We start from the raw sequence: 27290 nt of genomic DNA, 5'->3' as shown, positions 1-27290 counted from the left end.
GACAGTATATAGATATATATTTTTAAACTAAAATGGGGAAATAAGGTAACGTGCATTTCTTCTTCCAGTAAAACAATGGAATGGATATGGGAAGATGTAAGGGGAGATTAATAGGATATAATGTAAAACATCTCTAAAAAGCAATACCAAATGTGACTGCCCGCTCCAAACCAGTTTTCTATATGCTTGAATAGCAATTGAATTGGTGAAGCAGGCAATTGGAACATTGTGAGATGGAATGGGAAATGAAATTGCCGGGGATGGTAGAATGTCTGAACTATTAAATAAATATTTCCTAACTGCACAGTCAGAGCTGGGTCATCCAAATCAATTTGCAAACTGCTCGTTTTTAGAGATTGAAGTTAATGGCAAATGCATCCTAGAAGACTGATTCCCACTTAAATTTCTTTGCCTGCCTAGTCACAAGAATAAACAGATCCCATATTTAAAAAAAAGATCTGACTGTGTAACAAAGGCAAATTTGAACTCAATAGTTCAGCAGTAATAGTTCGGCAGACACACTAATATTATGTTTATGACACTTGTATCCTGCCATTCCTAGGAGGACAATGTGCTTAGGACAAGAGAGGCAGAGCTGGTTCTGTTTTCTCCTTACAATCACCCTGTGGTGTAGGCTGGCTGAAAGACAGAACAAGGCCCAGAGATCTATTGGCAGATTCATAATGGAATGAAAATTTTAACCCTGGTCCACCCAACCAAGTCCAACATTCCATCCACTGCTTCAAACCACTTCTGGTACAGTTTTGGTTTTGTTTTCTTCCAAAACCAGTGTTGATTTTCCTTTTAAAATATTCAATAGTTCATTTAGTGATGACAGAAATTTAGTCAAAGTGTAGTTGGTTGGCAACCTTCAGTCTCGAAGACTATGGTATAAGCCTGCAGCACCCGGTATTCCCAGGTGGTCTCCCATCCAAGTACTAACCAGGCCTGACCCTGCTTAGCTTCCGAGATCAGACGAGATCGGGCATGTGCAGGGTTTTATGATGAAAACTCCAGGAACTTGCATCCATGCCCTTGCCCAGTCCTGATCTACAATAATTGAGATGGCGTGTATATAGTACTGCCCCCTTTGCCTGGCCCCATCCACATGCACCAGAGTAGGTGCAAATTTGGGATATCCCATTGGCAGCTTTAAGGCACTTGGGTGGGGCATGGGGAATGGTTGGGCTTGTGTTGTCCACCTGACATCAGTCCCCTGGTTTCTGGCGAGTCCCCTCTCATATGTCCAGATCTTCAATCTGAGATTAACTGGTTGTCCTATGTGGGATAGGAATTTGAATTGGGATAAGCTACCAGTGGTTCTCAAACTTTTTAGAGAACCTCAAAGCTGCTGCCTGATTTATAAATACCAAGGGGTGTGGCTATAATGGTGATTGGGCAGCAGTGCTCCCCCCCAAGTAGCAGTGTTTTAACTCTTGATGCACATAGCCTCATCTGCACTGTCAGTTTTGTGAACCACCAAAAATCGGGCCATGACCCACAGTTTGACAACCGCTGAGCTAAACAAATACAGAACTATTTGTTTATACTCAGTTCCTTTAAGGCCCAATCCTATCCACCTTTCAGCACCAATTCAGCCACAATGCCACCTTGAAGTAAGGGAACAAACATTCTCTAACCTTGGGAAGACCTCAGTGACTGCTCCCCTACTGCAGAATGCAGTGTATGCTTATTGACAGCTGCATCAGTGCTGGAAAGCTGGCTAGGTTTTACCATAGTTGAACCAGCTATGAGTACATCAAACCTGGACCTTTTTAACTTTCAAAAACAGTGAGCAATGAGGGGTCTGGAGGTGGAGGCAGTTATACTTCGTACTTTTCAAATAACTCAACAAAACAGAAAAATAAAAAGCAAAAAGGAAACAATAGAGGTGTTCTTACTGCAACCTTCAACACAATATTTCCATTAAAGGCATGTTTACATCCATCTTAACATTAGTTAAGGGACTCCTATGTCAGGTGTGGTGTCAAAAAAGCATCACCACCTATAAGAAAACCCAAGAGCATTAAGATTCGCATTTGTTTTACAGGTACAGCACCCGTTTAAATGGCAAATTCTCCCCATGTCTCTTTTCATCACTTTTATGGAGGTTTAGTAATGAAAGTGTTCCAGACCAATGATATTTATGACTACAAAGCAAACATGGCTTACAGTGGTAAAGCCTACTTTACAGATTTTCACATTAGATTTAAAAAAAAACACACACCAAGAAGGGGTCAGCATGCCAGAGTGCTTCCATTTTATATTCCATTTGTCCAGAACAAGTATCTTTATAGTCTATTCTGCAACTGTGAACCAACAGAATTAGTTTCCAAAGTGGTATTCAGAAGAAAATATGTACTCGTGAGATATTGTAAACACTCTGTAAAACTGTGAAGATGGAAAAATAAATCCCACAGTAGTTATTTTCTGCAGAAGAAAGCAACTAACAAACTGTTACTAACAAAATGTTCCCATAGCAGTCTCTGCTTTAGTGTAGCATGGCCAAGAATTTTCCAAAACCATTGCTCTCCAAATCAGAGATATTTTCAAGTAGTGGGTTGGATACCCTCTTCTTCACATGAAACTTTTATTTATTTATTTATTTATTTATTTATTTATTTATACTCTGCCTTTCTACCACAGTCAAGGGCACTTAAGGCAGCTTACAAAATAGAAACACCAATACAATTATAGATAAAACAATACTAAGTTGTTGAAACACAGTTTGAGGAACACTTTAAAAACAATACACCCCGTAGACTGCTGTGGATCACAATTACAATTACATATAAAAAAAGCACCAGCTTCTGATGCCAACAATTAGAAGCTAAGCAGGGTCAGGCCTAGTTAGTACTTGGATGGGACACCGCCTGGGTATACTGGGTGCTGTAGGCTTATACCATAGTCTTTCAAGACTGAAGGTTGCCAACCAGATGCTTCTAGAAATATCAGATTATAAGCACTATCATAACTGACAGCACCATTTGTCTCTTTGGAAGCATGTTCAGGATGCAGCACTGAATCATGCTCACCCTTGATGCTACACAAGGTAGCTACCTGTACTACACAAGGTAGCAAAGATCCATGTATGAAATTCTGTATGTACCCTTGAAGTTCCACAGCTTTTGCTAGGTTTTATCAGCATATTTACTCTTAAAACATGAATCTGAATGAAACCAAATTCTGTATAGGCAGGTGTTATACGACAGACTGTGACTAAAAGAGTCAAGAATCTGAAGAGTTCATTAGCAGACATCTGCTGAGTTTAGGGGAAAGGTGACCCTTTCTTGTTGTCTCCTGCTTCTTAGTGTTGCTGTGTGGTGTATACACTACAGCTGTGTTTCTTAAACTGTGGGTCGGGACCCATTAGGAGGATCGTGAGCCAATTTCAAGTGGGTCCCCATTCATGTCAATATTTTATTTTTAATACAGGTCGTGTCTCATTATCCGCTAGGGTTCCATTCCTGTGGATAAAAATACGGTGGAAAATGGATTTAAAGTCTCACTTCCAGGTTTCTTGTCCCTCCATTGCTCCTAATAAGGTTGTGTCTTGACATTCGCAGGGGTTTGATTCTGGGACTCCCTGCAGATATCATAAAATGTGTTAAATAAAAGCAATTAAGAAAAAAATTAAAAAGTGTGTCCCTTTACAATTGTGGTTCAAAAACAGCTTTTCTTACTGTTGTAGAGAGGCAGTCAGCAATTAGAAATGCACAGGACCCCTTGCCTTTGCTTGGCTCAGCTGAAGAATGGAATGATCACTTGCATGACTGTCTCTATACAATAAGCAAAGCAGTTTTTAAAAACTGATTTTAAAGGGATTTTTCCCTTCTCCAGGGATCAGCACATACCTTCTCATTTGCAATGGCCATTCATGTTGAATCAAATCTGTGTATAAAAAATTCATGTATAACAAGCTTGGACCTGCATATTAGACTTGATGCTACCACGATATGTGACTGCATTTGGATAAATGTTACAGACCTGTACTTTTAACAAGCTACTATGTATATTCTTTTAACAATGATAGTAAATGGGTTTACTCCTGGGTAAGTGTGGGTAGGATTGCAACCTAGTATTGTTAAAAATTGTCCTGCTTGATGATGTCACTTCCGATCATGACATCACTTCCGCTGGGTCCTGACAGATTCTCATTCTAAAAAGTTGGTCCCGGTGCTAAATGTGTGAGAACCACTACACTACACGTTTTTGGAAACCCAGTCTATAACCCAGAAAAAAATCTGGGTTTACACAATTGGGGTCAGCATGTGTTGGATTTTATGACTGCACACCTGTAAGAACATTACACTTTGGCTTGGTGTGTGCAATTGGTGTCCTTGATTTTGAGGTTCCTGATTATATGGAAAACAGGGTGTGCATGCATAGGTCAGACCTTCTGCTGAGAGCAGACAAGATCAAGTGAGCATGATCTCAGTTACCACCCCAACATGCATGTTGTGTATATGCCATATTATATGAGCAGGGCTAATGGGATAAAAATATAACTCTATACTGAGAGCAAAGGTGCCTCTTTTGTTACATTTTTATCTCTATTGTAAGTTTCTGGGTGGATTTTTGTAGCTAAGATCCTGTTCATTGAAAGAACCAAAGTTGCCCCTTGGAGAATATTTATTTAAAGGCACTCCTATAGTCAACATTAGTGGCATAAAGTCATCCCTCTAGGGCATCTCTAGAATTTTCATTTTACAGAGGCCACTGCACAGGGTTGAACTATGCCCGATGGCACATGTTTTGGGATGATTCTGTGATAAATATTAATTCCCACTTTGATATTTGTGGATGTAGGATAGCGAGATGATCCCAGGAGACAGCAAATTGAGTGTGCTGTTCCACCACTTTGTAAATAATATGTATAAAAAATGAAGACTGGCAAGAAAGTGACCCACTAGAGGAAATGGAATGTCAAGCTGCTCTTTCTGTGTGTGATGGCTTCCTGCAAAGGACAGGAGGCAATGTGACTTCAAGCACCAGCATGTCACCTCTGGAGACCTTGTTCAAGCTCCAAGACACGTCACATGCAAAAATGAATTTGCTGGTCTCACTGAGTACTCCTCGCTGCATAATTTGATATGATTGGCAGGTTCCACTGAAAAGACAGCGGATGGGTGAAAAAAGGGTTTCACAGATCTTGACTGAAGTATTCTTTCTAGAAAATAGGGGGACCAGTTTCAAGAGTGTGGCCAAGATTGTTAAAACAACATTATTAAAGAAAGCAAATAATTGTTCTAACCTACATCTCTAGAAGATAAGCTTCTAAGATGATCTAAACCTTTATTACACAAAATTAAAAATCTTGATACTGTAGATTTCTTTTATACTTCTAATTCCTTGGAAAGCTGAATGGTTTATAAGTGCAAAACCAGATTTGACAAAACATTTGGTTTGTGCTGCCTCAAGACAAGCACCATGAAATTCAACAACCCAATGCTACTCAACTCCCTGCATGGCATTGCAGATGTGTCGTGCACAAATCCATATGGGCCCAGGTCTGCCCCATCCTCCTCATTCCTCCCTGCCCCATCACTGCCTCATTCCTCCCCATCCCTGCCCTATTCTGACTCCTCCTTATCTCCATCCCACCTCCTATGCTACTGGCAGGTGTTCCTAGTCCACTGGTGCACATATCTGATCACTTGCCAGTTGTGGCAGTGGCCAGGCTGCACTGAATGGCCTGTTGCATTTTGCAACAGCTGTAGAGGACCTTACATCACTGACAAAGCGTTCCAGTGGCATAAGACCTGGATTGGGCTGTAAGTCTTTTAATAAGACTTATAGCCTAATCCTATGAGGGACTTATGCTCCCAGAACTAGCATTCCAGCAGTGTGAGGTCCTTTATGACTGTCACAAAATGTTACTCTGTCACAAAATGTGTGCAGCTGAACTGTTATGGCAAATCCCTAAGGCAGCTGTGGTCAGTCCACATCCCCCAGTGCCAGTAAGTCAGCACAGGAATGGGTGGAAGGTTGGGGTGGGTGGAATGGGAGGAAGAGACATGGGAAGGAGATGGGATGAGGAGGAGGGCAGATCAAGACTGAGAAGGGGGTGGTATCAGTGTCAGTTGCACTGCTGATATCTTATCCCCCTTCTTGGCCTCAATCCCCTAGGTTCACTGAGATTTAAGCAGCAAAGTAGCTGGTGCAGGTGCAAGTCAACCCAGCAGGTAATTGTTCCCTTACCTTGAGGAGGCCTCTGCGGCTCAAAACCCCCCTAAAGGATACAGCATGTGCTCCATTGAATCAGCTGCATTGGTGCATGGGGAGCTAGGTAGGAGTGGGCTGCCTGGTCATTGCACTGGAGAGTTAAATCTAGCCTTTAATAAACCATCAGTATTCTCATCATTATAGGCATGAGCGCTCTAATTTGGAGTTTAAACAGAAGACCTACCAGTGCCTCTGATCACAAGCCCAAACCTACCACCCCTTACTCGGGGAAAACCATCAGCCACTTCCACATTTGCTTCTCTTCCTCTCCTTGTTTTGGTTTCGAAAGGAAGACGAGAACAGAGAGAAGAAACATGGACAGAGACTGGTTAAAGAATTAGAAATGTTCTAGCCCACCACGATTCTCTACACTTCTTCTTTGTTCCCTGCTTTCTATTCTGATTCAGGAGTGGGAAGAAGAAGAGAAGTGCAGGGGGTGGGCATAAGGAGGTGGGCACCCCTCCCCATACCTGTCAATTTAATCCTATGACAAAATCAGAAGGATGGACCAAATAAAGCACATCCCAGAACAGGGAAACATGGTTCCAATGGCTATTTGCAACACTATTAATTGGTATCTGACCTATAATAGGAGACACATGGGCTGTGCCTTCTGTGCAAACAAGAAGCTCCATCTATTTGCAAGAGGTGCTCACTAATTTTTACCTAATCCCTGTCCCACTGAAGCCCTGCCCTGCCATTCCAGAGAAACCCGCAACACTTAGCAGTGGATTTCCACGGGGCTAGAGTTGTTCCAAGATCTCCTGTCACCTGAAGTGACAAACCAAATGTTGTCTCCTCTTTCCTGGAGGTATGCCAGCCTCTGCTCTTCTCATTTCCTGGATTATGAAAGAAAGAAGAGGTTGGAGAGAAAAGTGTGAAAGAGAGGAGCATGGTGGTATAGAGCATCTCCAAGGAGGAACTGCAGTGGGCTCACATGGGTGGGCCAAAGTGGATGCCCCCTCCTAGTCTGCTGCCTGAGGCGATTGCCTCAGTTGGCCTCTTGGATGGGCCAGTCCTGAATGGGCCAGTTCTGTTTGTCATTAGAGACGTCATCTTCTGCAAACCTAAGTTCTTCTTAAGGGCAGAAAGGCAGGCCTGGCCAGTGGTGTCACTAGGGTTTGCGTCACCTGGGGCGGGAGGCCAGCGCGTCACCCCCATGCAGTGGGCAGGCGTGGTGATCTGCCATTGCCCCACCCCCACTGTTTTTTTAACTTTACCTTTTGATAGAATAAAGATATTTCAACGCAGTTTGTTTCATCAGATTCTGCATGAAATTACACATTGATTGATATATAACATGATGGTATTATTCTTACAAACTGTGATTTTAGTGATTTTGATCACTAGTAGTGTCATGTCCCCCAGAGTGTCAACTTATTAACACTTTATTGGAGCAGTTCTCAAACTTTTAGCACTTGTATCCACTTTTTAGAATGACAGTCTGTCCAGGACCCATCATAAAGCAAGTTAAAATAAACAATTATAAATAATTAAAGTAAAATAAATAAATAAGGGAAAGCCAACTCTGTTCCACCAAGTGAATTTTCTCTGTAGCCTGCCTGCAATTACACCCCCCCCCCAAAAAAAAGTATCAGTAAGATTTTCACCCCTACACAGTTCAATTTAAGTTCTTATATTTCAAGCTTATCACTATCAGGACCCACCTGGCTTTACAAGTCTGAGAGCCCAATCGTATGCCTGTCTATTCAGAAGTAAGTCCCATTCTAGTCAGTGGGGCTTACTCCCAGGAAAGTGTGGATAGGATTGCAGCCTAAAACAGAAAAAAAATTCACATTACCCTGTCAAGTCTCTGTTTCATTCTTTTTATGAATGAATTACCAACCCCACCCCGGCTGCCTTCTGGAGGATTTGTTGAGCTCCAGTTTCATCAGATTAGGACCATTCCAATGGCCTCACATTTCCCTTTGCCTGCCCTGCCCAGGAGCCAAGGCATGTTTGCTTACTCGCAAGTAAACGCGACCATGTGGTTTAGTTTAGCTTTCCATAGGGCTCAATACATTCATAAGCTTCGATGGAGGGACCTCCTTCTCAGGTGTTTTTGGGGGGCTACATTCATTGGATCAGGACCATTCTGGTGTTGTTGGATTCCTCTCAGCCTGCCCTTTCAGATGAACTAAGGCCATTCACCTACTCACGAGTAAACGCATGATACAGCTTGGTTTCACTTTCCATTGGGCTCCATGCACTTTTTGTTTTTCGGTTTTTTGGCCATGATTTTTGATAGAAAGGAGATAGATAGAAAAGTTTTTTGCATTGCATTCTGCTGGAAATTCCACATCCAACATTATATAACATAATAGGGTTACTCCTAACCACTGTGGTTTTAGCGCGTCACCCTCCCAGTGTGCATCTCCCCCCTTGCGCATCACCTGGTGCGGCCAGCACCCCCCGCACCTTCCTAGCAATGCCACTGGGCCTGGCTGTTTTCTTTTCTACTCAGTTAGCAACTCTACAGAGGATAAAAGAAAATATTAATATTTGGGAGGGAAAAGTGCCATGAGCTGCTCTTAGACAATGGGATAGGGTGGGATGCCACTCAAAGACAAGAAAGAAAGAAACAGTTGACATTGTGCTCCACCTGATCCTAAGCATATTTACTCAGAAGTAAACACCACTGAAAACCTACTGGGCTAATGCTCAGATAAGTGTGTTGAAGACTTCCATCAACAGTACTGTTACTGGACAGATTTTTTACCAATGTCCAAGACAATGCCCCCCCCCAAAGAAATATACCAAACTGTGGCTTGGGTTAAACTGGGCCACTTTTGTTTTCGTTTTAAGTTACAGCAGGGCAGCTGGGGAATTGGAACTAACCAACCCCACCCCCACAGCATGCAGGGCCCTAATGTCAGGGGAACTGGACCTAGCCATCTACCTTCCCTGGGGTCCCTAGGGTGAACGACTTGAGGCTGTTGCTAGTCCATGGCCTGGGACAGTCTGTCAACATCACCCCAAAAGGGTTAAGGCAGCAGGACTCCTTAGCCTGCAGGACAAGCCTTGCCAAGCAAGCATGTCCAGTCAAAGGGACTTGCCAGCCTCCCCCATCAAGCCAGTCAGGCATCATATGAGCGGTACTGGCTCACACCTTGGCTTTGCTGCCTTGGATGGACACTTAGCTGTACCTACCTACCCAGACCCTGCACGCTTCACGCCAAAGTGACCAGGATGTCACTTTGACTAGCCAATGTCAGTCTGGGGTAGGCAAAAAATAGTGCCATCCACAAGCCAATCAGGCTGATGGCAAAAAAATTCCTATCCAGTCCCATAAAAGCGACTAGCTAGTCTCAGACTGAAGTAAAGGAAGGGAGGATGGGGTTACAACTGTTCCCGAACTGAGCTTGGTCAGGCAAAGCATGCCTTACCCAGGCTCAGTTCCTACCCACCCCCTTGGAGGCGACCAATGGGAGCTCCCCGACACAGCCTGGTTGCAGGAGGTGGGGGCAATACACTTGGTGCCAATGGCTTTTCTGGAAGGCCCTGTCTCTGTTAGGATAAAGCAGACCAGGGCCAGCATTGTTTCAATTTATCTGAAACTGTTCTTTGAATTTCCTGGGGGGGGGGGGAACTTAACTGAAAACCACAAACTCCTGTGTGTTCCTACAAAATACATTGAAAGGAAAGACGGATGCTCTGTTTTCTCCAGGGCACTGTTGCTCTTGGCTCCAAATGACAAGTGTATCTTGTTTTAACAGGAGTCTTGCAATCTTTCAAAAGTTTGGAAAGGACGCCATATGTGAAATCCACGCAGCAGGTGCCCGCGTGCGTAGATTTATTCCTTCCTCCTTCCTACGTGCCATATGTGAAATGGCTATTACTGCAACTCAAACATGTAACCAGTCAGGATAAGCTATGAATGTAGGCCACGGATCATAATTAATCTTGATTAACCTGGAATAATTGGCTGCACTCTTCTTGCACGTGCATCTCAATGAGGAAATGTCCTCAGGGATAGCTTTTCTCAGACTTGCATGCTAAATTGTACCTCCAGAAACCGTTCTTCACACAACCAGGGCTAAAGATATTTTTGATTCTGAAGCGAGGCACCAAATGCTGGTTCTCCAGATCTCCCATTTCTTTGGCTTGTTGCTCAACTGGGGTTTGGTGGTGGTAACAATGCAGGCAAGTAAATGGTTGTTCCTCTCAAAAAGGGGAGGGAGAAGGCATGGAACTGGAAAAGGAATGTCTCTCTTGTAGTGCAGTCATACATTTTAAAGTACTGGACATCAACATGACATTCCCACAGCCAGGCACAATTACAACTGATCCTCCTAATTTGACCTGCTTTGCTCTGGGACGTTTCAACTAGTTTACACAACAGAAATTTCAACCATTGTACACCTTGTCTCATATGATTTCTCTCATTCAAATCTGGGGACAGTAACTTTAAAAAAAGAGCCCAATCCTACCTAAATCCCCAAGCAGCCATGTAGTGGTGCCGGTGTAGCTACCACTGTATCCTATGAGGGATTTTTGGCTGCTGCACCTCCCCTTTTTGAGAGGTACAACCATTTACCTGCCTGGCTACTTGCCTTGGGATAAGCTCCAGCAGCTGCTATGGGTCAATTCAGTTTCTGGCACAAGTCTACCTTGACCCAGGAAGGCAGATCAGCCCGGGAAGGGAATTGAGATTCAGCAAGCACTGCAGCCATCCCTCCCCAGCCTGATTGGCCCTCTTCCCCATCCCATCAACTCCCCATTCCACCCCCCCACCTCATTCAATCCCCTTCCCACCTCTCTCCAACCCCTGCATGGGCTTACCTGCTCCAGTGGATCTTTGTGTGCCCACCAGTGTGCAGGAGATTGCTCCAGCCTCCCTACCAGCGGGCCTGCGGTGCATGCCAGGGGAGGCTGCTTTGTGACTACTGTATAGCAGTCTCCGCTGGCACAATGCTAGTTATAGGAATAGGACTGGACCACTGACTTTTCATTCCATGTAAGTGAACCTGGGTTATATGGTAGCTAAAGTCAGCCTCTATCTTCTATTACACTGAAATTAACTTTAATCTGACTATCTACAATTAAGAACAAATTGAAGGCTCTCTTTGTCTCCTAACTTTGCCATTCACTTCCTTCAGTTGGCCATCGAGAGATCAAGAGGGTTGAGTTCATTAACCTTCTCTCTTATGCTCCTGAGGGTCCCTCCCTTTTAATTCCCGCTTACTGAGTAAATGCACATCTCTGCCTTGTTGATGCTTCCAGTCATGTCCATTAACTAATTAAACTCTGCATCTTATCTTAACCCTGTTCCGAGTGCAAATACTTAACACAGTTAGTTCTCTTAATATATAATAGCCATTTAAACAAAATGTGCATTTAATCTGTCCTCCCTTTCTGTCATGTTTTTCTATTATGTTAATCATTGTAGCATGGGGGGGGGGGGTATGTCAGGGAGAAACTAGACATAATTATTCATTCTTTATATCCTATCTTCCTTCCAACATGGAACTCTCCATGAAGAGCAAAGGTATGAGAGGCCTATGAGATCATGGTGCTTAGCCCCACCTCCTGGTGGACAGCCACTTTGCAGAACCTAGGAAAGTGGTTGGCAACCTTCAGTCTCGAAAGACTATGGCATAAGCCTACAGCACCAGGTATTCCCAGGTGGTCTCCCATCCAAGTATTAACCAGGCCTGACCCTGCCTAGCTTCCGAGATCAGATGAGATCGGGCATGTGCAGGGTAATAGATGCTGTAAGAGAACCTAGGAAGGCCAAGGTTATTGGTTATCGGAGGCTGAGGTCTCCGTTATCAGATGGGTGATCATCTGGGAACTCTAAGCAAGTCTTTTTCAGACATTTGCTGACCATGGAGAGCAAACAAGTGAGAGCCCCTGGTAGTGCACCACTCAGTCCCATCCTCCACCCAGGACTTGCACAATCCAGCTCTGCCCCCCACCCACTCTTTGTGTCTTCAGTGTTTGACTGCAGAGAAGTATGCTAAATGCAATCAGAGTTTCTCCAGGTGAGTGCCACCCTGGGGTACCCAGGAGAAGGACCACCTTTATAGTATGCATTGAATTACCAAGTGGTCACCCATTCAGTCATGGAGACCTTGCTTGGCTTCAGCAAGGTGACTGTACCATGTACCCTCAGATTATGCCCTGGGGGCATATCACATTGTTGCCTTCCTCTGATTGTTTAAAAGAAATGAAAACAGGCTTGGAGGCTGTAATTGGGGCAAAACAGCCATGCTTAAGTTCAACCTGTCCCTTTCTGAAGTTTGCTCAAAATCCTCTTCTCTTTTCTCCATAGTAGGAAAACCAAATAGGGGCATTTTGCAGTGGCAGGCCTGGGAGGGGTAGGGGCAGCAAAAGCTCCAGGTGCCACGCTTGCCGTGAGCCCACCACTGCCACCTTTGCCTGTCGCAGCAGCACCGCCTGCCGTTTGGAGCTGTTCCGTGGACAGCCCTGCGCAGCGCTCTGAACCACTCCAAAAGCCCCCAGAGGCCTCCAGAGCATACTTAAAGAGTACTTCTGATTTTTGTTAGGAAACCAGACATACTCTTTAATATTGCGCCAGAAGATTCAGAAAGCTCTTGGAGCAGTTCAGAGCATTGTGTGAGGCTCCATGTCCCTAAGAAAGTATCTCTGGGGGGACGATGTGATGGGGGGGCAGGACAGCATGTTGCAGACCAGCGCTCTGGAGTAACATGGGGCCAATGACGTAACTGGCATTTTGAACAGAAGTGGTAGAAAGGGATGTTTTAAGCATCCCTTTGTTGTTCTCTAGTGTAACTCATAGTCACCGATAATGATGTTCATGGCGATTTACAGAGAGAGTAAAAAGGTAGCTCTTTGTCCTGAAAGATCATATTCTAGATCAGGGGTGTCCAAACTTTCTGGCAGGAGGGCCACTTTACCTCTCTGACACTGTGTCGGGGGCCAGGGAAAAAAAGAATCAATTTACATTTCAAATTTGAATAAATTTACATAAATGAATATACAGGTTGAGCCTCATTATTCGCGTGGGTTCCATTCCAAGCACTCAAGTGGATGGCAAAAAACGCACTATAGCAAATCAATTTAAAAAACAAAGTTTCCTTGCTCCAGTGATTTAAAAACAGCCTTGATGACCTTTGTGATGTAAGATAAGACAATTCATTGACAATCCATCAGCGCTTCACTCAGCCCCTCCCTTCACCAGTGCAAAATGATCACCTTTCTTTCACATGCTCAGGGGGGAGGAAGTGGTTCGCTGGAAAGAGAAGGATTGATGGATTGTCAGCCAGCTGCCCTCTCTCTCTCTCTCTCTCTCTCTCTCTCTCTCTCTCTCTCTCTCTCATTAATGCGGCTATTGTTCAAGGACTGTTCAGTTTTTTAAACTGATTTTAAAGAGGTGCATTTTCCCCTTCTCCAGGGATCAGCACATTCCTTCTCATTTGCAGGGGTCATTCATGTTGAGTCAAATCTGTGTATAAAAAATCCATGTATAAATAGGCTGGACCTGTATTACAGATGGAACTTATATGAATGAATGAAGGTCTTGCAATAGCTCAAGGCCTATAACAGGCCTTGCACAAAGCAAGGCCAGCCTTTCCTTTGCTGCTGCTGCTGCATCACAGATGTGAAACGGCAAGCAGTGGAGGGAGCCCTTGTCCCACAGCTCATGCAAGAGGTCAAACAGTTGGCCATCATACTGAGAGCAGTTGCATCAGGCCAGCACGGGCTCCAGCAAGTCTCCGAAGGGCCAGAGGCTCATTGGAGACTGGGGTCTCCCTGAGGGCCAGATTGGGAGTCCTCAAGAGCCGCAAGTGGCCCCAGGGCCAGGGTTTGGGCACCCCTGTTCTAGATGACACACAAGAAAGACAACAGAGGAATGGGAGGGATGTGGACTCAGCAAAAACTAGGAAAGAATAAACAGTTATTTAATGTACACTTATTTAGTTAATTTTAGTACAATATGGGGATTAAGAAACTGGGCCAAAAACAACTCTTCGGGAGAAGAGACGTATGAATGCATGACATATCCAGCTTGGCCCCAACAGACAGTGATGGAAATGAACAAAGGATCTTCAGACTGCTCTTGAATCAATCAAATAGTTGACTATTAGATTCTTTTTCCTGCCAAGGTTCTACACTTTGACATTCAAAGACATACCTCCACACTGTCACGTGTTCCAAATGAGGTGTACATACTATTACTTCCAAGATCCCTTTCAATTTTCTCCTGTTCTGGTTCAATCCCATTCATTCTTATTCATGAATTTGTTTTGAAGCCAAATGTATATTACTTTACACTTGCTGAGTCAAAATTTCATTTGCTTTCTCCAGACCACTTAGGCAGGTGATCTAAACCCATTCTGAATTTTACATGCTGCTCAGTGGTGACCTCAATTTTGTGATTTGGTGGCATCAACAAATTCAATTAGCTTATTCCCCACAGCCAGATCATTGATATAGATTGGAAATAGCAGAGGTTGAAGAACTGACCTCAGTGGAACTCTCAAACAGTAATGCCTGCCAATTGAACAGGCCTCTGTTCACAATAGCTGTTTTCTATTCTCTAATTGGTTTTTATCCATTTTTATGAACTCTTGGGATTCTTGAACTTCTTGATCTTCAACGGTAACAACTGAAGAACAATTGAAGACAATTAAAACTTTGCCTGCACTTTTCATAACATTCTAACGTTATGTCTCTTCAAAGCTTAACATTGTCAGTCTAAATGGACGTTATGAAATAGTGAATAAGGAAATAACTTTGGGATTAATCCAAAAAGTTTTCTTGCAGTGGATTCTCCTCACTGATGGACGAGTGACCTTTCATAGGCCATTTTTGGCAGTTGTCCTGCACTTTTTAACAATTGCAAGATGGACGAATGTTTATCCAGTGCATCTCAAGAATGGGAAGACTTGCATCTGTTGAGTTTCTTTCCATTATGCAGTTTTGAAATGCATGGTGAAATGCATGGGGAACTACAAAAAAGTTCTAGACCAGGTGTGTCAAACATAAGGACTATGGGCAGATGCAGCCTGTGGAAGCACTTTATCCAGTGTGTGGGCTCTCCCATCACCACCATCAGCTGCTCTCAGCTACTGAACTATGTTGAGGTGTCATGGCTAGCATGATACTTGGGTTCTCCCATACCTTGAAAATACAAGATTTGTGTATAATCAAGATTTGTGTATTTTCTCTTCTGTCATTTGCAGCTAATGATTTCCTCAGTGAGGAAAAAGGTGCTTATGTCTGGTCATGACCTGCTTAATGGCATTATTGTCTACTTAATGACACCACTTCTGACTCTCAGCAGGTGCCAGGAATGCTATTCAGCCCACTGTATGAAATGAGTTTGACACCCCTGTTATATACCCTAGGGAATACGAACCCAATCCTGTGGTTGGCGGCACAGCTGTGCGGTCTGCGGGGCTCACCGCTGGGCTGCTGCCAGTGCTGCTGGGCTAGCACCAGGTGGTGGCCCAAGTTCTGCGGCTCGGCGTTCTCCCAGACCGCCGGGCTGCAGAACGGGAGGTGGGATGTACACGGGGACATGGGGGAGGCGTTCTGGGGAGGGGGGAAGCTGGCAGGGGCAGGCGGGAGGCGTGCCAGGGGGCAGGCAGGGGTAGGATCCGTGCAGCTGAGCTCCACAGGATCCAGGGCGCTTGTGCAGGGCTGTGCGCCCTACACGAGCGCCTTTACTTTCCATTGTGGGGCTGCTTACCTTACTCGGTGGAAGGGGACGAACATCCCCTTCTCCAGAGGAACCTCCCGCGGTACCGTGGGATGCGCAGGATTTGGTGGCAGCCCTTTTCTGTGCCGCTGAGCCTGGGAGCTCTGGGCAGCTCAGGATTGGTCTGTAACTCTGCTAAATGTGTTCCTCGTGAGATTTATTTGTTTTTCATACTGCACTTTCTCAAAGGTGCTCAAGGTGGTGTATATATTTCCTCCCCTTCTTTTGTCCTCACAACAACCATGGGAGGCTGAGAGATAGTGACTAGTCCAAGGTTACCCAGGAAGCTCATGGCTGAGCAGGCTGAACAGAAGAGAAAGTATGCAAATCTTGATCATATTTCAAGATTTGGGAAAGCCCATTTTCATGTGGGCTGCCATTTCTGCTGTAACAGCTTAGCAACTGAGAGCCTGAGGGCCGAATAAAAAGCTTCCGGGGGCCGCATCCAGCCCCCGGGCCTTATGTTTGATACCCCTGCTCTAGTCCATGACTCTCCTATCCTCTACATTTCCTTTTCTGCTCCCTGCCTCTTCCAATCTAGAGAGCAGGAGGAACAGACCTGGTGGTCTTGGACAGCCCTGCTTTAATGTTACACATACTTCTCGGTCACACTGTATCACAACTCTTAACTGAAGAGTTAGAATAAGAGCCATGTTATGCAGAAAACTCTGTGAAAGGGAATCTTTGCCAGCCACCTCAGGCAGGCAGAGATACCAGTTAACCAAATATGCTTGTTATCAAATGTGGGTCCTTCCACACTGCCTCACCACCACCCTTCCTTCACAAAGGCCTCTAGGAATGGTGACACTCTGCTTCCTACTATATCGGGACCTCATAAGAAGATTCTCCATGTTCCTAGTGGGCCTTTATGCAGAAGGATGCTTAAAGGCACCACAGTGCAATTCCTGCCGGTTAAAGAGGGAGGAGAGGAAATCCCAGGGGTGGTCAAAGCTTTAATTGGCGCATTTGGGTAACTGGCATCATCTCTTCCCCATGAGTGCCAGATAACACCTTTTTTACTTCACATATGTATGAAATCACTAGGGAGACCATGTAAGCTCCAAGGCTTCACAGAAGGCTTTATGTAGAATCCTTGACTCCTGAAATAATATCTACATGGAAGAACTTTGAACATTTAAAATGAGCCATATAAATGTTAGATATTACTATTATATTCTGTCATTATTAGAGTATTATTTAACCAGTAATGTAAATGGGGGGAGGGCAAAACGGTAGGTACCTCAGGCTTCACAATGCACTGTAGAAGCGGCCCCTCTCACCACACCAACGCTACTGGATTCAACAGGCTCCACTACACTTCATTGTTTTGTTTATTTTTTAATTTTCTGAAACCAGAATTGTGCAAAAACTTATGCTTTGTGATCTCATTCAATCCATAAAAAACATTTACAATTTATATGACACTTATTTGACACTAAATACATTCCATTGTGGAGGTGCATAATTTTTTCCTACCCAGAAATAAAAGAGTTAAACTTTCAAGCAGTTCAGAGAGATTCAGCTCACATTTAGCTGAACTGCAGCTGTGCAAATGTCGGCTCTTGCACATTGAGCCCCCAAACACTTTTAGAATGCAAAGCTGTTTGTAAGATGTCCTATGCAAATATGAAACCTTTTCAATTTACAGTTGCAAAGTTCAGTGCATCCCAGAAGGTTTTGTGTGTATCAAGAAATTACTGGGTTATGCAATAACACAGCAGAAAGTGTTGGCATTTGGAAACGGTTAATGTTAATTGTTTGTTCCACTTGATGATAATTTTGGGGTGTTGGCCTAATGTTTTATTTTAAAGCTGGCATTGGAAATGTTGGCAATCACTTAAAAAGAAGACTAGAAAGAAAATGCTGAAAGACTTGAGAGGATAATACTGACATATTTTGTGTTCCTCTGCAAGTGCGCACTGAAAGATGGATGCTATATATAATATTGTCCTTAGCTGAAAATAAAGAATAGTTGATGATGGTTTTGTGCAGTAACATATAAAATAAGGATATGGTGCTAGAGCTGCCCCATAAATTATTTCATGCAGTACTATAAAGCAGCAATTTGATAGTGGCTCTCACTCTTCCCCTTGTGGAAGCAGTGGAAGCCTTTTAAAAGGTTCCACTTCTCCTCGAGAGTGTATCTGGATTCATTTGCGCTTTTCCCACACAACACTTTAGTCAGTGGCATCGCTAGGGGGGTGCAGGGGGTGCGGGCCGCACTGGGTGACGCGCACGGGGGGTGATGCGTACTGGGTCACCAGTTTTTGGTGGGTCACAAAAAGTTTTTGAAACACTGTGGGTGGAACTTTGAAAGCACCTTTGCCCTGTTTGCAAAAAGAAATGGTTAGCTGGAATGCTAACCTGTGGTATGAGGTAATCTTCATACACCTTAAATTGAAATGTCACATTTGAAATTTTCATAACTGAAATTGAAATCTTCATTGAAAATGAAAATTTTCTGATTTTCTGTAGTAATTGGTGTGTGGGAGATCACATGTGAACCCAGTTTCAGCCTTTTCTCTGGCCTGGAAGGCCTTAATTGCACATCTTGCTGTCCAGTTCAGCCTTCTGAGTACCCTGGAATGCCTGTAGAGATTTGGGGGAACATCCTTGAACATTTCTAGGGAGAGTCTACACAAATAAGCTATATGTAAGATCTTTATCAGCTTGATTTTGTCTAGTAGGTTGTGATAAATTGTCATTTTTAAAAGTGGGTCCCAGTTGAAAAAATTTGGGAAACATTGCTCTCGTGCAAGGTGTAAAGCAGCCCTTCTAGGAGTAGAAGATGCCTTCTGCAAACCCCACTGATTTTAAATCCAGCCCAATCCTATGCTTTCCTCAGCCGCCAATACAGCTGTACCAAAAAGGTTTGCACTCCATCCTGTGGGGCAGTCCATCAGGGGGGCAGTCCTGAAGGTCTCTTCTGGGAAAGGAAACATTTGTTCCTTTACCGAGGGTAAGTCTCTGAGCTATGGAGGGACCTACACAGACCCGTGGCAGTGAAATCATGGATCCAGGCCACGGGATCAGGTCTGGGAAGGGCCAAACTTGCCCTCTTCCCAAACCTCATCCACCCTCCTCCTGCCCCTGTCACTGCCCCATTCCACCCATCGCACCGCCATTGCTTACTTATCTGGGTTGGTGGTTGGTGCTGAACCGTCACCATGCTTCATACACTATTGGAAACCCTGCCAAAGACTCCTCTTAAGTTAACAAAGAAGTGAAGATGGCAGTGGAAAACACTGCATTATTTATGACGCATTAATGGTATACTTTGGGTATGTTTTGGTGTGCAGGTAGCTGCATCATCCAGAGATATGGCTCTCTTCTTTTTATGCATTACTTTGGAGTTGAGGACATTTATTTTTTAAAAAATTAGATCATTTAAGGTAGAGCATACACATCTGTGGATATCTGTTGTAACTGATGGAAATGATCCATTGGGGTTTTAATATCTCTGTTGTATTTTCTTGTCTTCGTTGAATTTATGCTTTCATTTCACTTGGCTTAGCAATATTGTTTCTTTTATTTGGAAAAAAAATTAAAATAATAATAGGAAAAGTTATTTGAGCGGCTGAACCCTACATGGATATACATCCAAGGGAATTATGAGTTCTTTGAATACATAGTTCAACAGCCATCTAATGGATACCATTTAATCATATAATAATATGCGCCATTAACAATTCTTGTTTGTATTCATCTAGTAGCACTTCCTTGAAAATGCAGCAACAGCCCACTTGCTTGACTGAGAGTGCAATTCTTAGGTTGCGCTGGGCTAACGTTAAGTCCCTTAAGGTGACCCGGGAGCGTTACAAACGTGCTGTAAGGCACACTTACACCTTCTTCTGAGCCAGCTGAGCTGGCACACAGACACATGCCAGCCCACAGAGTCCTGATCTAGTCTCCGTGCTGACAGAATGGGAAAGTTCACTCTGTCCTTGTCAGGCTGGTGTGAGGGTCTGGGGGCAGGGAGAGGGTGGGAAGGAGGCATTCCTGGATGGGGGGAGGGCAGGTGGCAGGTGGACCCGTGGGCAGGCCACCGCTGAGTGTAGCAAACAGGGGGCAATCCACCCCAGGTACCAGGTCCAAGGGGTGCCAGATGAGGCACAGCCAAAATGGAGATGGTGGGAGAGGCAGCAGCGGCACCATCAATGGTCATCACTATGCTCACCTCTTTGTGTGCTGCAGCATCCCTTCCTCCTCCTTTAGAGGCTCAACAAGAGCCTCAGAGAAAAGAGGGGGCACAGCGGCTGGATTAAGAGGCTGCCGCCACAGCCTCCTCCTCTTCGCTCTCAGCACAGTGGCTTCTTGATCTGGCTCTTGCTTCACTTCTTACTCCTTTGGAGGCTTGAGAACCTCCAGGGGAGGAAGAGGGGGCACAGTGACCAAAGCGAGAAGCCACCGCCGTGGCCTCCTCCTCTTCGCGTTCACTGAGCTTGAACAGAAGGAGGCCATGGCATTGCGTGATGTCACAGCATCACTGTACCTGGGCCTGGTGATGCTTCTGATGAGATTCACTTTTTCCTAGATTAGTTTGCTGTCTCCTTAGGGCCAGTTGAAGTTATTGGGCTGCCTGAGGCAGCACCTAGTCCCCACCTCTTCCCAGCTCCACTGTTGCCCTCCAACCTGGCTCCTTCTTCCATGTGGACTCTTGTACCAAAGTGGGAAATGTGAAGCATGCCAGAATCACTCTGCATTTCAACCTTGTTTAAAGAGCCTGTGCAGAAGTAAAAGAGATCTTGGTCCATTCCCTACCAGGCTCTTTGAAAGCACCCAGTGAAGGAAGGAACCAGATTGCTATGCTCCGAGGACTGGAATGTAGGTGTCTCTCGCTTCTCTGTGCGGGCTCTTCCCACAAAGCTAGCAATGCATTGCCTGTTTTGATTAAAGAGCCATGTGGAGAAAAGAGAATAAGGCAGCCAGCTCTGTCCACAGTGGAAGAGTAGAGGTGAGGGATGGTGGGTATTCGTTCACTGCCCCTCTGCTCAGGCCCCAAACTGCCACCCAAGATGAATGGGCTCATTTGTGTCATGGACAGGCTAGTGCTATCTCTGCCCTGGGGCTGAAATTGCACATGTAGAGCTGCTGTAAGGCAAAACCCCAAGCTAGACAGCATAGGACTCATTTGGTTTGACAACACAGTCCTGGAACGTGCTGGAATCCCTAGCATGTATGCACTGCTGAAACAGAGATGCCTGCATTGGCTCGGTCATGTTGTGAGAATGGATGATGGCCGGATCCCAAAGGATCTCCTCTATGGAGAACTTGTGCAAGGAAAGTGCCCTACAGGTAGACCACAGCTGCGATACAAGGACATCTGCAAGAGGGATCTGAAGGCCTTAGGAGTGGACCTCAACAAGTGGGAAACCCTGGCCTCTGAGTGGCCCGCTTGGAGGCAGGCTGTGCAGCATGGCCTTTCCCAGTTTGAAGAGACACTTGGCCAACAGTCTAAAGCTAAGAGGCAAAGAAGGAAGGCCCATAGCCAGGGAGACAGACCAGTGACAGACTGCACTTGCTCCCGGTGTGGAAGGGATTGTCACTCCCGAATTGGCCTTTTCAGCCACACTAAACGATGTTCCAAAACCACCTTTCAGAGCGCGATACCATAGTCTCTCGAGACTGAAGGTTGCCAACAACAACATATTTGGAAGCTAGCTCTAATATGTAACATTTTGATTACTTTTTTATGCAGTAGTCTTTTGTTCTTTACTCATTCAAATGTCTAGAACTAGTTTGATTTAGGATGTACTCCTGCAAGTACAGCCAGATCATATCTTGTGATCCACTGCTATAGAGTCAATTGCAGTGGCACAAAAGGCGCACCACCATCGCACACAATGGAGCTGCTGCAAAAATGGCCAGTGGTGCCATGCATGTGCCCGACTCACCTGGATATTTGGGGGGAGGTTTGTGGTGGGGCAGGGCATGGGCTAGAGGGGTAGATCTCAGCAGAAAAAGCCTATGCTGGATCGTTTCCCCCATTTTCCTAACAACCACACCCCCTTCCTCTCCTTACACTAGCTACATAGTGTGGGCCTGAGGAGATCCATAGGCAGCCAGAAGTCCTTCCAAAGGGAAGTAAAAAAGAATTTTATTTACATCTTATTGGCCATCTGGTCACCCCACTCCCACCATAGAATGCAGCGCTCACTCCATTGGAACAACTGCATACAATAGTGTGATGGGGGATGGCATTGGGCTGTTAAGTTTCATTTGTTACCAATAAACAAGTTCCAGTTTTTAAGGCTAGAAAATGCTTGTTGGAACTTGTATGGTATGCATGGGTTTTTGTACACGGAACCTAAACAAATAGGAAAAATGCAATATAACACAGGGATATAAAGTGTGGAACGTGTCTGTGTTGTATCTTCTTTATTTAAGAAAAAAAATCTAACATCCAAAAACTGATTTTCCTGCACTTTAATATGTATAAAGTTGTCTCCACATTAGTCATGAACGCGGCTCAAAAAGTCTGTTTGCGATGAGCACAGTGCACCCAATTATCTCCATTGCATTGATTCCAGCTGAAAACATTGTGATTACTGTAATTTCCACATGCTCAATTTCATCCATATACTTCCAAGGCCTGATTAAAATTGAGCTTTAATCGCAATGAAGTCATTTGGACCCTTGGCGTGTTAGGAGTCAACTTTTCAAAAATTCTGGTACCTGGTGGGACCAGGTGGCAGAGCCTGGCAGTCTTCAACAGTGGAAACAAAGTTGAAAGCAAAAATATTCTGCTTCTTGTAACTAGTGTCTTGAAACATGGCAGGATGAATCATAACTACTGCTAGTTTTAGCAACGCAAATCCCAAATAGGAATGGGGTCTATGTGAATTCAGATACAAGCTGGGAAGGTCCTACTTTTGACCTTCTGCCTCTTAGCCACCAGATGGGACTGGCCGCTGGCCGCACACCAGCAGCTGCCTTGGGGAGACACCCATCCCTGCCCAACTGCTTGCCTCCACTGCTACTACTCCTTCCACTCCCTGGATTGGAAAAGGAATTAAGGAACACAGAGAAGGAGGAAATTTGGGGAGGATGTTTGGTGGGCCACTGTGAGATACAGGAAGCTGGACTAGATGGGCCTTTGGCCTGATCCAGCAGGGCTCTTCTTATGTTCTTAGGAGAAGAGTGCTGAGCTCAAACGCTGGAGAGTGAGAGGAGCAGAGGCTGGTGCTGGGGTACAGCACTTGGCATCCCACCTCAGACAGCAGGAGTACTTGGGCTGGCACTGCCACCAGCCTACACTGACTCTTATATAGTTGATTCATGTGTGTCCTTACATGACACAAGACATTGTCTGTGTCATAACTTACAAGGAGGAAGAACATGGGGATGCAAGTAATTCAACACATTCAAGGATGCACTCCATGTCTAGTCTAATCACACTTGAATAGAGTTCATTTAAATAGATTTCCCCACATATAGCCTGTCTACAGCTACATTGAAACTGACACTCATCTCCTGGACTTCTGTCTGAAAACAGAACCTTCACACAAATCTTTTCCATAATCTCTGGCTGCTGGTCTGAGATTGGATAAACTTTCATTTCGTAGAGCTGTTACTTTCAATTTTGAATGTCTTGTAAGGAATCAGAAAGAAGTGTCAAGTTTCCTTTTTTTTTTCAGAGACAAGGAAATGTAACCACCATTGGAATTTTTAAAATGGTTAAACTGATTTTCCCTTGCCAATCAGGGATAGTTTTTAAATGGATATTTGTATGCAAGTCAATAGATGAGAATAACTTGAGCCTTGCAAAACAGTTCAGAACTGATCTAAATTTAGCTGACAGCACAATAGCGCTCTAATGTCTAGTGTGATCATATGTATATTTTCCTTCTAGATCTTTCTGAATGCTGGTTATGTCAATTTAATAAGACACTGGGGGAAAAAAAAGGGATTTCAAAAGTGTGCCTATGGGAGGGTTGAAGTTCTGTTGATGATTTCTATTAAAATCTGTGTATCAGTTTGGTTTTCTTTTTAACTGCTATGCACCATTGGTTTTGAATGACATTTGCCCCCCTTTTTTTTTTTGAAGGGGCTGTGTGTCTTCAGATCTGAAGATGCAAAGAAAATGAGCTATGACCTTTGGTTTTGAAATTACAGGTTGGGAGCTACTTATGGATAGAGTTATCTGTACATGGTTTGTAACAACCTGGACCATGGACAGATCCAGGGCTTGTTTGAGCCCCAGATTGGAGCAGAACCTGTTGAGTCAGGGAGGTGCTGCCTAATGGTTAGAGGCAGTGGTTCTCACACTTTTAGCACCAGGACCAACTTTTTAGAATGAGAAACTGTCAGGACCCACCAGAAGTGATGTCATGACCAGAAGTGACATCATTAAGCAGGGAAATTTTTAACAATCCTAGGCTTTAATCCTACCCGCACTTTCCCATGAGTAAGTCCCATTTACTATCATTGTTAAAAGCACATACATAGTAGCCTGTTCAAAGTACAGATTTGTAACATTTCCCCAAATGCAGTCACATACCATGGCAGCATCAAGTCTAATATACTAAAAATAAAATATTGACATGAATGAGGACCCACCTGAAATTGGCTCGTGACCACCTAGTGGATCCCGACCCACAGTTTTAGAAACACTGGGTAGAGGTGCTTGAAAACAATGTTTCTTATTTTACTCAGAAGTAAGCCCATTGTTTTCAGTAAGACTTTGGCTGTAATCCTATCTTATTGGAAACAAACACCTCTACAAAAGGGTCAGCCTCAAATCAAAAAACCTTCTGTATTCAATACCCACATCTTGAACCAAAAACCAAAATGGACCAGAAAAAATACATGATGGTTGGAAACTCTACTCATAGAACACCCACATTACTTTCCTATGACAAAAGTAAAGGAGGAACACTGCCATTCCGTCCTGAGGTTTCATTCAAGCATTTTTTTTAAGCTGTGGATATCATTACCCAGTGGCGTAGCTAAGCAAGGGGGTACAGTGCCCCACTAAGGTGGTTTCCCACTATCTCCACTGGGGGGGGTGACAGCTCTTACCTTAAGCATGCGGTCAATGCTGTTAAATTTGCCCACCTGCTCACCCTTGTTCCAGCATGGCTCTGAATGGAACGGTTTCTGGAGTCAGGGCTGTGCATGCATGGAAAAGCAGGTGACAGCACAGTGTGGGGGTGACACAATGACGCGGGGGCATCGTTGCATTACCTGTTTCCAGGCACCAGGCAGCCCAGCTACGCTACTGTTACTACCTAGTTTTTAAACATTTGAAATGAGACTGGTGTCCCTGCCTGATATACATACTAGTCAGGTAGTCATAATATTTCCAAATTAACGCCTATTTCAGTGCCCAAAATTCACCAACCATAGTGAACAACAAATTCCACAGATCAAGTCTTTAGTTACCGAAAAACACTTGATTTTGCTTTTACTTATTTCAACCAAATGAATAAACTCAAACTTTTTTACTTTCATAAGAAGAGAGGTTTTCTTAAGCCAGGAAAGGTTAATACTTGAGCACAGCATGGGTAATTGATTGCATCCAGGAACGTCTGCTCAATGTTTTTTGGTTTTTTTTTGTTACATTGCATAATAAAGAATTCCAAGAAGCTGTAATTAAAGCTGTATGCAGCAGCTAGCATTTTTATTTGTATCTATGACCTTTACGAGAAAAAAAAAAAAAACAGACAGGAAGTGGTCAGGGGTCAGACTACACTGTGGCTCTGTTGGTTTGGCAAGCCTGTAGGAAGCACAAGCAACGACTGTTAGAAGGTTTGAGCCTTCTGCGAGTTTTATAGCCTGTAAATCACACACTGAGTTGCACTCTCTCCCAGCCATATATAACAGGTCAACTGCACACTGTATAATTAGTGTCTCCTAAGCATATTGGCCCCTCAAGGCACAGAGAAGGTAGTGGGAATGAAAAGGCTGAAAATTATGTGATCATGAGCTGAGCTTGGCCCAAGGACAATTTAGCCTGATTGGTTCTACATCTAGGCCTGCTCTCTTTTGAGCGAAAGCCTTCAGTCTGGTTCTCTACAGTCAATTTCCTCCACCATATGTGCCCGTCCCTTTGCCAGTTGGTTGCTGCCGCCACTTGCTTTCATTAAGCCTTGCAGCTTCTGTGAGCAAACTTGCAGCATCCCTTTTCATCTCTCCTCCTTAAGAGGCTCATAAAAGCCTTCCAAAAATGGATGACACCAGAGGAAAGAGGACATTTTCAGACAGTGACCCTGGAGGCAAACTGTATATGCTACCGGTATTGGTTTCTTTAGAAACAAAGCTCTCAGAACAGAAGGATCATCTATCAGCGTTTAGAATTGGCTTTCCAAAAGGCTCAAAGTTTGGGGATTGTTTAGTATTGTGAGTTCAGTATGTAACCTATAAATATTGGCAGACAGAATTAGGACAGTGGTCCATGTTGTCACTGTTTATTTTTATTGCCAGACACAGCAAGTAAAATGCTGACAATGATGATGCCAGTGGTGGACAATTAAGGAATAAGCTGCCTTTGCAGGAAGCTAAAGAGGTGCTTGACCCGACTCAAAAACCATGATCCTTTTCTTTTTCTTTATTGTTTTCATTGTTGTTTCAGAAAACCAGTGATAGAGAATGCAGGAGTAAACTATCCTTCATTCTATACTTCCCTCAATATTCAAACTGGAGGCTCCTGCTTCTCCGCCATGGTGAGGTTCATTAGCATCTTGTGGATCTGGAATGTAAACTAGCCACCGTGGGAGAGGCATGAGTTCCCTCTTTACACATTGCAACAGGATCACACAAAGAGGAAATGCCAGTCCTTTGCTCCTCTGTTCTTCACCAGTTCCCATTACCAGGGTCAAAGGTATGGCTTGCAGGAGACTCTTTCCTGAGGTTGTCTCAAATTGTGGGTCATGATCCACAAGCATGTCACAACCCAGTAGTTGAGGGCAGCAGGACTGACACTACCTGAAGCTGCAAGACATTCTGTGTCACATCAGTCCCCAGGATGCCTTGCAGCTTCCAGGTAGCGCTAGAGTGTGATCCACTTTGTTGGCTGCATTGCATCACGGAATGTCTTGCAGCATTGCAGGCTGGAGCACAACCAAGAAGCTGCAAGGCATTCTGGGGTTTGATGCAGCTGCCACCTCCGAGGTGTATCATGGCAGTAAGAAGTTTGAGAACAGCTGCTCTAAGCTAAACTTGCAACGGAGGACAGTGATAGTGCCTGTTGCTGGCCCTTTGTTATTTTAACAAAGTCTTGATAATAACATCTATTTCCTGCTTGTGCTTAGTCAGACCAAGCCTAGCACTACCTGGATGGGGCCCCAGCTCCTTCTGTCTACCTGTCTTCCCAGTCACCTTCTGCATTCCTAACTTTAGCCCCCAGTTCTCCTGGACTGGTCTCTATTATCCCTGT

The 27290-nt window shown here is 44.4% G+C and overlaps 2 pseudogenes; both read right to left on the bottom strand.

Moving 5' to 3' along the window:
* Window positions 1-894: 894 nt before the first annotated feature.
* LOC136646900 (5S ribosomal RNA) lies at window positions 895-1012 on the bottom strand (annotated as a pseudogene).
* A 10813-nt stretch (window positions 1013-11825) lies between these two features.
* LOC136646545 (5S ribosomal RNA) lies at window positions 11826-11945 on the bottom strand (annotated as a pseudogene).
* Between the last annotated feature and the right edge of the window lie 15345 nt (window positions 11946-27290).

This window comes from Tiliqua scincoides, chromosome 3 (assembly GCF_035046505.1).
Source record: "Tiliqua scincoides isolate rTilSci1 chromosome 3, rTilSci1.hap2, whole genome shotgun sequence".
Classification (NCBI taxonomy): Eukaryota; Metazoa; Chordata; class Lepidosauria; order Squamata; family Scincidae; genus Tiliqua; species Tiliqua scincoides.
This window is presented reverse-complemented; position numbering and strand designations above follow the sequence as displayed.